Source organism: Apodemus sylvaticus, chromosome 16, assembly GCF_947179515.1.
Source record: "Apodemus sylvaticus chromosome 16, mApoSyl1.1, whole genome shotgun sequence".
In the NCBI taxonomy this organism is placed as follows: Eukaryota; Metazoa; Chordata; class Mammalia; order Rodentia; family Muridae; genus Apodemus; species Apodemus sylvaticus.
Genome location: NC_067487.1, coordinates 12,860,450 through 12,872,467, shown reverse-complemented (window position 1 = coordinate 12,872,467; position 12,018 = coordinate 12,860,450). Strand labels below are relative to the sequence as shown.

The 12,018-nt window shown below is 39.1% G+C and overlaps 1 protein-coding gene across 1 annotated transcript in view; it reads left to right on the top strand.

Moving 5' to 3' along the window:
* Positions 1 to 12,018, top strand: part of Ctnnd2 (catenin delta 2) — an 847,786-nt gene that overhangs the window by 158,308 nt on the left and 677,460 nt on the right. The window lies entirely within an intron of this gene.

The window sequence follows — 12,018 nt, the reverse complement described above, 5'->3', positions numbered from 1 at the left end:
ACCCTCCTATATTCTACATCATTGTTCATGACACACCCTCTTCTCTATTCTACATCACTGTCCATGACACACCCTCCTCTCTGTTTTACATCACTGTCCATGACACACCCTCTACATCACTGTTCATGACACACCCTCCTCTCTTCTACATCACTGACCATGACACACCCTCCTATATTCTACATCATTGTTCATGACACACCCTCTTCTCTATTCTACATCACTGCCCATGACACACCCTCCTCTCTATTCTACATCACTCTCTATGACATACCCTCCTCTATTCTGCATCACTGTCCATGACACACTGTCCTCTCTATTCTACATCACTGTCTATTACACACCCTCTTCTCTATTCTACATCACTGTCCATGACACACCTTCCTCTCTATTCTACATCACTGTCCATGACACACCCTCCTCTCTATTCTACATCACTCTCTATGACACACTCTCCTCTATTCTGCATCACTGTCCATGACACACCGTCCTCTCTATTCTACATCACTGTCTATTACACACCCTCCTCTCTATTCTACATCACTGTCCATGACACACCCTCCTCTCTATTCTACATCACTGTCTATGACACACCCTCCTCTCTATTCTACATTACTGCCTATGACACACCCTCCTGTCTATCTGGACTCACTGCTCCTACACACCCCAAGTCTCTCTGGACCTCTTTCTCCTTGCCATTGGGTTTGGGGTGTTTTGTTCCATGATACTGGCATAGCAAAAGCATTGTGGATATTGACACAGTAACCAGCAGGAAACACAGCTGCAAAGGAGGGGCAATTAAGAACAGTTGCTGTTCTGTGTGCAGAATGAAAGACGGAGAGGAAGCAGATCATGTTTAATAAGAAGGGTTGATTAGATAAGTATAGGAAGCCACCTGTGTGTCAATGTATCGGAAAAGCTAAAGGAGATGCCATTGACAGAAAAGATCAATGAACCTCTCAGAAGTGTCCACCCTAACCCCTGCTTCAGGAAGTTTGTGACTAAATCGGGCTGCAGGGGAGAGCTGAATAGATCGATCTGGTAGTCTAGAGTGAGAGCGTGTTAGTAGGAGATTGTTCTGCTCCATGAATCTTCTAGTGAAAATCCCACTAGTGAGTTTTCTGATCACTGTAAGGAATAGTGGAGATGGGAGCCCAGCAGGGGTTTCTACCAGTCCTGGAACTCAAGGTACTCCCTCACTGCTGTTGAGATAGCCTGGTGTCTTAGTTGACCTTAAACTGGAAGTCTTCCTGATTTTTAGTTCAGTGATAAAATATAAAAGCAGCAGTGGCAATTTAACAAGGAAAGGGCAGGACAGACGTGACTGATGACAGGTTTGTTGTCACAGGACTTATTGATAGTATAGCTTATAATGAGTGGAAAGACATGTCAAGGCCCTGTGTAGAGAAACATCAACTGATCACAGGATTGCTATCCTCCAAAGTCACACATATAGTTGAGCAATTGCTTAGTAGTTTTGACATAGCCTCATGTAACCTAGTCTGGGAATAAACTATGGATTTAAAGAAACCAACATTGAATTTCTGATGCTCCTGCCTCCACTTTACAAGGACTAGAATTACAAGCATGTCCCAACATGTTTGACTTATAAGATTTTGGGGATCATATCTATTGTTTCCTGTATGCTAGGAATACAATCTACCGAGTTACATGGCCTGCCCACATTTATGCAGCTGTAACCAGTGTCATCTCTCTGCTTATTTTGTTAACAAATGATATTTTTATGATTTTATGGATATGTCAATATTTGAAAGATCAAAAATGGATAGAATCTACTTTGCCAGACATACTAATCAAAGCAGTACTCAAATGGATGGGACTTGAAAGAGTTATGTCTACATAGGACTTGATGAAGAGCTTGTAGCAGATTCAGATGTGGGCAGGCACCCACTTCCTCTCCAGTTAGTAGTTCAAGTTACTACAGAGGAGGATCTAAATGATGCCGGTGTGGACCAACATCTCAAAATTAAAGTTACTGGCGTAAATCATATAGGAAAAATGTCCAAGGGAAATGGTGAAGGGAGCTTGTAGGGAGAAAATGCAAATTATCAGGGAACATGTGAAGTGTGAGGCAGCAGAATATTAATAATAATAAAGTAAATTAAACACTAAACAGTGGAAGAGTGGACTGAGCTGGGGCTCAGTGGGTAAGAGCACTGGCTGTTCCTGCAGAGGACCTGGGTTCCGTTCACAGCACTCACGTGGTGGCTCAGAATGGTCTCTGCAGTTCTAAGGAGTCCTCTGATGCCCTCTTCTGACCTCTGCAGGAAACACACACATATGCATGTACATATAGGCAGGCAAAACATTCATACACATAAATGAAAAGTAAAAATGTTTTAGTTAAAAGTAGAAAAATGCCCAAAAGGAAATATATGCCACAGCGTAGCAAATTGTTGATAGAGGTAATAGCGCCTATTTTAAAGTTAATGGGGAAAAGAATGGACATGACTAGGGAGACAACTAAGTAGAACATAACCATAGAATCCACAGGAGAAAATGTGGACAAGTCATGGATTATACTCATTGGATGCACTCATTGTAAATGCTGAATTTTAAATACAAACAAAATCATGTTTGAATCTATCAAATATACTAGTGTAAAAAATAGTTTTAGGGGAAAATAGGTTTAAGGAAATCCTCATTATTTCTTTTAATTCCAAAAAAGTATAAATTGGTGTGTTGTTTCTTTGGTCAAATGATCTCTTTGTATGAATTGTTATTATAGTGACACTTTTAAATATTCAGTAAGAGTACTGAATCCTGCCAAGTTTGGACATAAGTCATATATTATCTGTCTGTCTATCTATCTATCTATCTATCTATCTATCTATCTATCTATCTATCTATCTATCTGTCTGTCTGTCTATCTATCATCTGTCTATCTATTTATGTATCATATATCCATCCATTTATCATCTATCAATCTATCTAATATGTTGATATTTAACACAATTCTTATTTGGGGTAGTCTCAAAAATATTAGAATATTGACTATCAAGAGTTGAAACAATGACAAATCCTTTCTTAAATAATATAATTATTAATAAATATGAGTTGGAGCCATATTTGTAGCATTTAAAACCAAAATTATGAGATGTTGTATAAGGAAATGGTATATGATGGTGCTATTTTGTCTTTAAAGCAAGAGAGTAACCTTGGATTTAACAAACAAATAGTTGAAGTTGAGTGAATAGTGAAGCAGTAATGTATCTGAGAAGTTTTGAGAGAGGTCAAAGAATATGATCAAAATATATTGGATGAAAGAAATAATAAAAAATAAACTAAAATTTAAAATCAAAGGCCTGTGATACTCTAGAGAAGGAAAAGATAAAAGTGTTAACTGTGATTATGATGTGTGATTATTAAGGTAGAGATATGAATATGCTGTGTTCATAGCGTATATAAGTCAGAACTTAGGGGAAACCTTAAGCATAAAATAAATATTTGTAGGATTTCATCTTTGCTGATGTGCTCAATGCCAACCTTCACTACTGTAAATAAAAGAGGTACCACGCACCCACCCATCGTGCACTCACTTTTGGGAGTTATTGAGGATGAGTCCAAAGGCTCACTCATACTACCCTGGACCTGTAGCACTGAGCTATCCTCCTATTCTCAAAATTTTTGAGGAGAAAAATATAATAAAATCTAAGGACTGATTCTTTTAAAGTAATTAATGAATTTTGTCTTTTGCTTTGGGAACAAAGCTGAGAATCTTTTGTGGAAGATGATTAAGATGAGACGGAATCAGGCTCCTTCCTGGGAACTTGCATAGAGCAAGCTGAAGGGCACAAAGGAGACATGTGGTCTGATGTGCAGGGCCTGCTCAGGTGGGGTAAGAAACCTACGAGGAGAGTATAGGAATAGTCTTGGGGTCGTCTGATTCAGACAGCCTATTAAGGGTTATTTTCTCTCTTTCTCAAATATTACTTTTACCCATACAATTTAAACAAATTAATGATATTTCTACCAAACATTATGCCTTAAGACAGACTGACTTTCACATGTATGTATGGCTGTCTGTGTAAGCATATGCTATTTGTGCAAGGGTCTTTGGAGATCAAAAGAGGGTGTAGGAGCTGGAGCTGGAGGTATGGGTAGTTGTGAGACACCACTACGGATGCTGGGAACTCCTCAGATCCTCTGCAAGAGAAATGCATACTCTTAGCCGCTTAACCATCTCTACAACCCAAGTTATCAGTTTTATCATTAACTATAACATATGTGATATATCTTTTTAATTTTTTCATTTAAAGAAAACAATTTTACCTGCTTTCTGTGGGTAAATGTAAAGACTGGCTTTCTTGAGTAGAAATCCCATTTATTAACAGGGAATTTCAAATAGTATATTTTTATGACATTAGATTATGTTCTCATCCTATGACTTTGTATATCAGTCATTCCTGTAGCAGAGAAGTCATTTTTTTACAGCAGGCATGTACTCTAAATGATCATGCAGAACACTGAATAATTCCTTAATCCATCTGGCATGTATACTGAGAACCTTATACTTTCCACGTACAATAATGTAATATGCACAATGAAACTCCAGTAGACAGAGTTCATTAGAATAAGTTGTTAATGAGACTCAGGCTGGTAGTTAACATTGAATGGAAATAAATTTCATTTTATAACTGTAGATTGAAGCATAAGTCATCCTATACCATGATTTATGAAACATTCCCTATCTCCAGGAAGGCGTGAGTAAAATGTCTGTGATGAGTCCTTGAACAGTCATACATTGTGCAACAGAAATGTGTTCACTGATTTTTCTCTTTGTTGCAATTTCCTGTCTTGATTGCCATTTAACTGGTAGATTTTCCTCTTTCATTTTAGCATAAGTAGAGCCATGGTAGATGATTAGTTAAATCCCATGGATACGTTTCCTTTTCTCAGAATGCCTACTTCATTTCCAAAAGTTACCAAGTCTCTCCTGTGAGATTTTTGAGAGACCCTGAATCTTTATTTACCACCCTGTTGTGTGTGTCTCACCAAGGGAGTAGGGAATTGATGCCAATTATTTGGATAAATAATAAAATATGCTTGGGTACCTTCATTGCAGGTAAAAGCCATTATTCAGTAGTGTCTACCAGACTCCAACTGTGTACTCAGGACTATGATGAGGCAGGTGATCATGACAGAGAAGTGATCTGTTTTAGAATACAAAGATGACTGGGTTCATGTGGATGAGAAGACTCAAGGGAGCTGGTCTTGATATTGATGGTGGGAATGACCCATGGGCAAGAGGAACTGATGAGACCTGACAGAAAGTCACCACTGGACAAGAATAGACTAGATCCAGTGTATAAGTGCAGTGAACACTATTTATCCTTTTCATATTGCAACAAAGAAAATGGCTATGGAAGCAGTCTGGCTGGAGCTTGTTCAGGAAATTTCAGTTGTTGCTCTTACTCTCATCTCAGTGTCCCTGTCTACTGATTTAAGTTCATGACTTCAGAATCTGTAAGGAGTTGAGCCGAACCAAGTTAGAGAAGGAGAGACCTGGAAATGAGGGATGAAATTATTTTATTTCTGAGTCTTAGACTCCTTGGGTGACAAGATCACTGACTATAATGCAGATAGAGACAATGGACTCGTAGACACACTATAAATGGATGATCTGAGCCTGAAAATGGGAATTTTAAAATCAGGAAATGGAAAGCAACCATTCCCAATGGCAGGTCTCATGCCAAAACCATGAAAACAAAGAAACTTAATAAAAAAAAAAAAAAGAGAGAAAGCACATCTGGCATCTGTGTCCCTTCTGAAGGTTGGTGTGAAGTGGAGCAGAAGACTTTGTGAGGAAAGCTGACACTCTCTGCAGTGGGAAAGTGAGTGAGTGAGTGAATGAGTGGCACTATTAGTAGGTGTGGCCTTGTTGGAGTGGGTGTGGTCTTGTTGGAATGGGTGTGGCGTTGTTGGAGTAGTGGCCCTGTTGGAGTAGTGGCCTGTTTCACTGTGGGATGGGCAATGAGATCCTCTTCCAAGCTACCTGGATAACTGTGTCCTCCTGGTTACCTTTAGATCAAGATGTAGCACTCTTGGCCCCTCCAGCACCACGTTTGCAAGCACACTGCCATGCTTCCTGCTGTGATGATAATGGACCAAACCTCTGAACCTATAAGCCAGCCCCAGTTGAATGTTGTACTTTATAAGAGTTGCCTTGTTCATGCTGTCTCTTCACAGCAATACTAAGACGGAATCTGAATATTCAGAACAATCTGAATTGTTCTTTGTAATACTATGAATTTCTTGGAGATGATTCAAAATATCATCCCTGTTATTTGGCTACTGTATAATGTAATAATCACATGCATGCTAGTATCCTAGTGAGCTTTTAAAGCTTATTTGTTTTGCATGTGTGTATGTATGTGTTGTGCATGTATCTGTCCTTATTTGCATGTTTATATGTGTGTGTGCAAAGGCCAGAAGTTGATATCTAGTAACTTCTTTGATTAGCATTCTCCTTATATATTAATGTCACTCACTTGAATCCATAGTTCAGCAACTTCTCTTCTAAATAGCCAGACTGATCTAAGGACGCCTCCTACATGGCTGGGATTATAGGTGGGTTGCCACATGTACCCAGCATTTTAGTAGGTACCCCACATCCAGACTTAGGTCCTCGACATTTCATGACAAGTGCTTTTATCTCCTGAGTCATCTCCCCAATCCTCCAAGGTGGTTTTTGTTTGTTTTTTGTTTTGTTTTATTGGTTTGTTTTTGCATAAGGCTGAAGAAATTAATTGAGGAGTTTTAGTTCTTATTGATATTTGCAAACTATATTAGCTAGATGAATAGCTTTTTAAGTAATTCTATCATCCAAGTACACTGAATGGTGAACAGGCCACATGCGTGATTTCTAGGTACATGTTAATCTGTGCATAGACATTTTTCAATAGTGTTTACTAGGCTCCTACTCTGTGCCCAGGATTTTTATTACACAGGGCAGTTGTAGGATTTGAAGTCTGCCTTTATGAAAACTCTATGTGATAATTTTTAAAATATAAATATTGCAAAGCTTTACATATTATTAAATTCCAAATGATTTCTAGAGAAGTCACTCAAAATGATAAATACTCTTAGGCACTAATGTCCTCTTGCTGAACTAATTTTACTTATTCTTCCAATATCACTTGCATTGTAAGTCATATTCTTGATTTTAAGGGCCTTTCAGGGCCCTCATTTAGTATGCTGATGACTTTCTGGGCAGCAAGAACAACTCTTATGTTTATAGTTACTTACAATATTCTGCCTAACAAAGGAAAAGACAGGGATGACGGCATTTGCAAACTTCCACTCTGGCCAAACCTCTCCACTGTGCACTTGTGTACTTTCAAACTATTTAAGAATCTCATGTTTTATTGTCACTTACCCTTGAGAAGCCCATGTCCATACGTGGGTCAGCCTGATTCTTCCCCTGGATATTTATCTCCTTGTTGAACCCTGTGGTTCATGCACATGTGCAACAAGTTTCCCAATAAACTCCAACTCAGATTCAAAACCTTTCTAGTTATATGCCAATTTAGAAGAAATTTCTGTCTTTTGTTTTGATCCATCAGAAGTTGTCACACTTCTTTTTGTTATAGCTTCTACATCTATAATGTTAAAATACCTTAACACTGTGAAGACAAATACTATTTTTAAAGATAAGATTATGTCTTACCCTTATAAGATATTTTCCTAATTACTGTTCTCTAGTTGCGCATATCAATGCATGATCTTTTAATATGACTAGCATTGCTGCAAAGACAGCTGTTGCCCTCCTAACATAGTCTGGAGTATGGCAGAGCACTGCTAAGCATCCTCCAGACAGTATTTTGGAAAAGAATTTTGTGAAAGTAGTGACAGAAGTATTATCTATGGAGAAAACAAAATTAAAACACCTCCGGGAAAGGTCAAGAACAGGGAGGATTATCTGCAAAGACCAGTGAACTTTAGATTCATTTAGTCAGAATGGCAAGGCTTAGACATACCATAATGCTAGCAGGGAAATTTTTCCACATATCAAAATTAAAAAGCAAGTTACTTTATTCTTGACTTTTAAACTTTGTATCTTGTCTCAAGCTTTGCATGGAAATACGGAAAGCGTGGGTGCCCTTATGTTTTCTTACTAGATTAGCAGCAGAACCATGTGGTTTTCAAGGTATGGATTCAGAAAGGAAGGCATGGATAGGAGCCTGCACGGCAGGGTCTCTGTAGTTTGAAATACAGTTTATAACGAAGTAGTATACAGTTTAGAACAGAACCTCAGAGCAAGAACACTTCTCGGGTTTATAGTCACTCACACTATTCAACTCAGTAAAGGAAAAGATGGCGATGAAGGTATTTTCAGGCTTCCACTCTGTGAGGAAAATGTAGTCAGAAAGGGTCAGAAGGGTGAGTCTACTGATATGCCCATCAGATGGGATGGGCAAGCCTAGAAATGAGGGGGAAATAGGGGTAACAGGCTATTAGGAGCTTGGGAGCTATTGCACCAGTCACAAGACAGGAAAGTATGGACACGTCCTGCTCTCCATGGTGTTCTCAGCTCGCTTTTATGTGCTCTGCTGCTTCCCCTGAGGTATTTTGTCTTTGTCTCTTACAACATATGTTCTCCAAAAGCTTCCCAATACATCTCTCCTCGAGACATTTCTAAACCTGCTCATAGGTTTGAAAATCTCAACTCCCTTCTAAGAGTGAACTCATTGGACCGCCTTGTACCCCTTTCTCTGGAACGGTTGATTGTGGGGTTCAGACAGCACTGGAGATGTGACGGTACAGCCTTGCATGCCAGCTGGGAAGGAAGCATTTATTAGCATGTAGGGTTTTGAAAAATGTTTTAGCGCCCCTCATTATTCTTTGACAAAACAAATCATTGTTAAATATTCATCCTGTGAAACTACATTAAATATTTTAAGCGTGATATTTTAGTGTTTTATGGTTCTATGATGAAGGTAACTCTTGCAGATTATGAGAAATATACAAATGCTTAGCAAAATTTCTTTCTGTGAGTTTTGAGTGAAAATGGAGTTATGGAGATGCAACGTTTACTTTGCTTAGTAACTATTTTAAACTATCTTTGTTCATTTAAGGTATCAGTGTTATTTTTTGATATCATTAAATCTTCTTTTTAACTGTTTTCTAATCTATATGAAATATGGAATCATTATGAATCATTTAATAGTATAATTTTATTTATTTTTTTAGCATTGTTGGTCTTTTCCGTTGTTCCTATTTATTCCATGTTATATGCAATAACTTGTCATACTTCCTTGTACATGAGTCATTGGGTCTGCTTCGACAGAGGCTGCCTGCAGCAAAGTTTTGAAAAAGAGTTTAATGACCCTTACAAACTCACTGGGAAAAATATATCATAATTAATTACTGATAAAGGCCTCAAGCAAGACAACAAAGCAGGAACTCCTGGCGCCTGGAAGTCAGTGCCTTCTGAGTGGTTTTCTCGGAGTAGGAGGTGAACAAACAGAATTCCAGAGAGAGTAAACAGGGAGAGCACTATTTTTCTCAGAAAAAAAAATACAGCACCAAAATTCTGCCAGCTTAGGATGTATCTGTTCAAAAGTTCAAATATAAGGTAGGAATGTGTCCAATAACACAGTACTTATTGTAGGGCAAGGAAGCATCATAAGCAGTATCTCAAGTTGAAATGCTTTTTTGAAAAGAGTATATGTTATGCTTCTTTTACATTGTATTATTTTACAAAATACATATTATTTATTTTTTGTGCAAATTATAATTTATTTTATTATGCAGACCATTCGCTCAGGCATATAATTAAATAAAAGCATTTTGATTTTAAAATTTTTTGCTTATCCATCTAGGGCAAAATTCCCTAAGATTAAAAATTGCTCAGTTTACCTACTAAAGGAGATTGCTGGGAATTACTGGAGTGTTAGCTGTGAATTCATGATTGCGTTCTCAACAGGACACAGTCTCATTTATGACATAATAGTCATACACTGGTGATAAGTTGTCTGTTAATCTTCCTAAGGAAGCAAGTTCCTACCACCAAGGTTCTGCCTAGGTTAAGTGGTCAGAGTTCCATTGTGCTAGCAAAGGAAGGGCCTCGCAGTTTTACCATCAGTATCTGAAGGGGTAGTTAAGGAGCCTTCATTAGCACTTGGACAGCCTTCTATTACTGAGCTACAGTAATATTCTCAGTGTGTGATGCTCAGAGAGATGCAATCCTGCCTCACTGCAGCATTCCTGTTGTTGGGAGTCAGTGTTCTGGACTTCACTTATCTGTGTCAGTGACATAGGTAAACATACCTGAGGCAGGCTATCCATCATGTCCAAGTGGCTGTCACTAGGCCACAATCATTAAAGGCATGTGCAGGTTGAAGCCCCAGGCTCTAAATGAGCTTGCCCTGTGACCTGCCTCCGCCGCCGGAATGTGAAGATCAGCATTCTCCTTTTTCACTAATGATGGATTCTGACATCCATGCCCTACCCATGGCCTTAGAAAGCAGCAGTACTGCTTGCCTAATTATTATTTTGTCTTGTTTTTTTAAAGGAACAACTCAATACCATTAAAGCAACAAGAGAAAAATTGCTTTGACATGCGAGCCTCCATATTTAGACAGGGCTAAACCGTGTTTTTTACCAAGTCTGCAGATTGAGTCCTGTGGGGATGCTTCTGCAACCTATACAACTGGGATTCTATGTTCCTGGATGAGGAAGTTACGCTGAAATGAAGAATTAACAGGGAATAAGTCAATCTCGGATGATCTCTGCATTGTTTTAGACAATCACGCAAATGATTTCATGTGCAGACCTGACACTCCTCTCTTTTGTTAGAGGTGGCACTGTAGGCCCCATGTGCTGTTCCCTGAAGCAGGTACATCCATAACAGAGAAGAGAAGCCCAAAGATGCTCACTTCCCTTGTTAGCCAGAGAGAGCACCGCTAACAATACTGCCTGCTCTCAGTGCTTGTCAGGGCCCCGTAATTGGCCGTTATCGACCTCCCGTCAAAAGACATGGGCAATTTATTCTTAAATTTAATAATTGAGAGTGAAAATACTCTCCCTTCTGGGAGCCCTGCTCACACTGAGAGCAGCACCTCAGCCCTCCATGGAATGCTGTCCAAAAACATGGCTTTAATAATTCCAGTGAGGACATAGGACTCCACATCTAAGATGATGCAAGATGAGGAATAGCCATTCCAGGAGCTTTGCTGTGTTGCCCAGAAGGCAGGGACTGGAAATCTTTCCAATGGCTTGACTATTTAATGTTTTAAATAAAATAAGAAGTGGACCTACAGTGCGGATGAACTTGTAATAGCGATCGATAGGAACTATCATTTCAGGACAATTGGGCTAATTAATTCACTTTGTGGCATGCATATAGATCCTACCACCTTTTGTGGCCAAATTACATTTCCATGTCAACACACACCTCACTTCATTGGAACACTTTCCTGTTGAAGGTCTTTTGGATTTCCTTAGCTATACTCAAAGTTAGTGTGTGAAACTGTTCCTTGGAGGTGTGAGCAAACATCTCCTCACCCCAGATAGGGAAGCAAAGACAGAGCAGAGGTGAGGATAGCATCCTAGTCTAACCTGGTGAAGCAATGAGTTTTATAGGGGCAATTTACAGGAGTGGGAGTGGGGGTTACTGATAAAGGAAAGAGGTCTCAGAGACAGACAGCAGCGTCTATAAAACCCACTGCGGCATGGGTGACACTCCAGAAACCTGTGATCCTGGAACTCACTGCACAGTCTGCAGGCGACTGGGTCTGTCTGAGCCTCTCCTCAGCCAGGCTTGTCTGACAGACTCTCAGCAGTCCTTACAGTGGATACAAGCAGTTCTTCTCTATCTGGAATAACCACGGTCTAAATATTTGTGAGCGTGTTTTTCTGTGGACTTTTAAAATGTATCTTGGGATAAGAACCACAAATAAAATGCTGGTCTGCATGACCATTTAGATTTTACATTTTAAAATATTTTGGAAAAGATTTTACACATTTGAGTAAGATTTGGCTCCTATTTCTTTA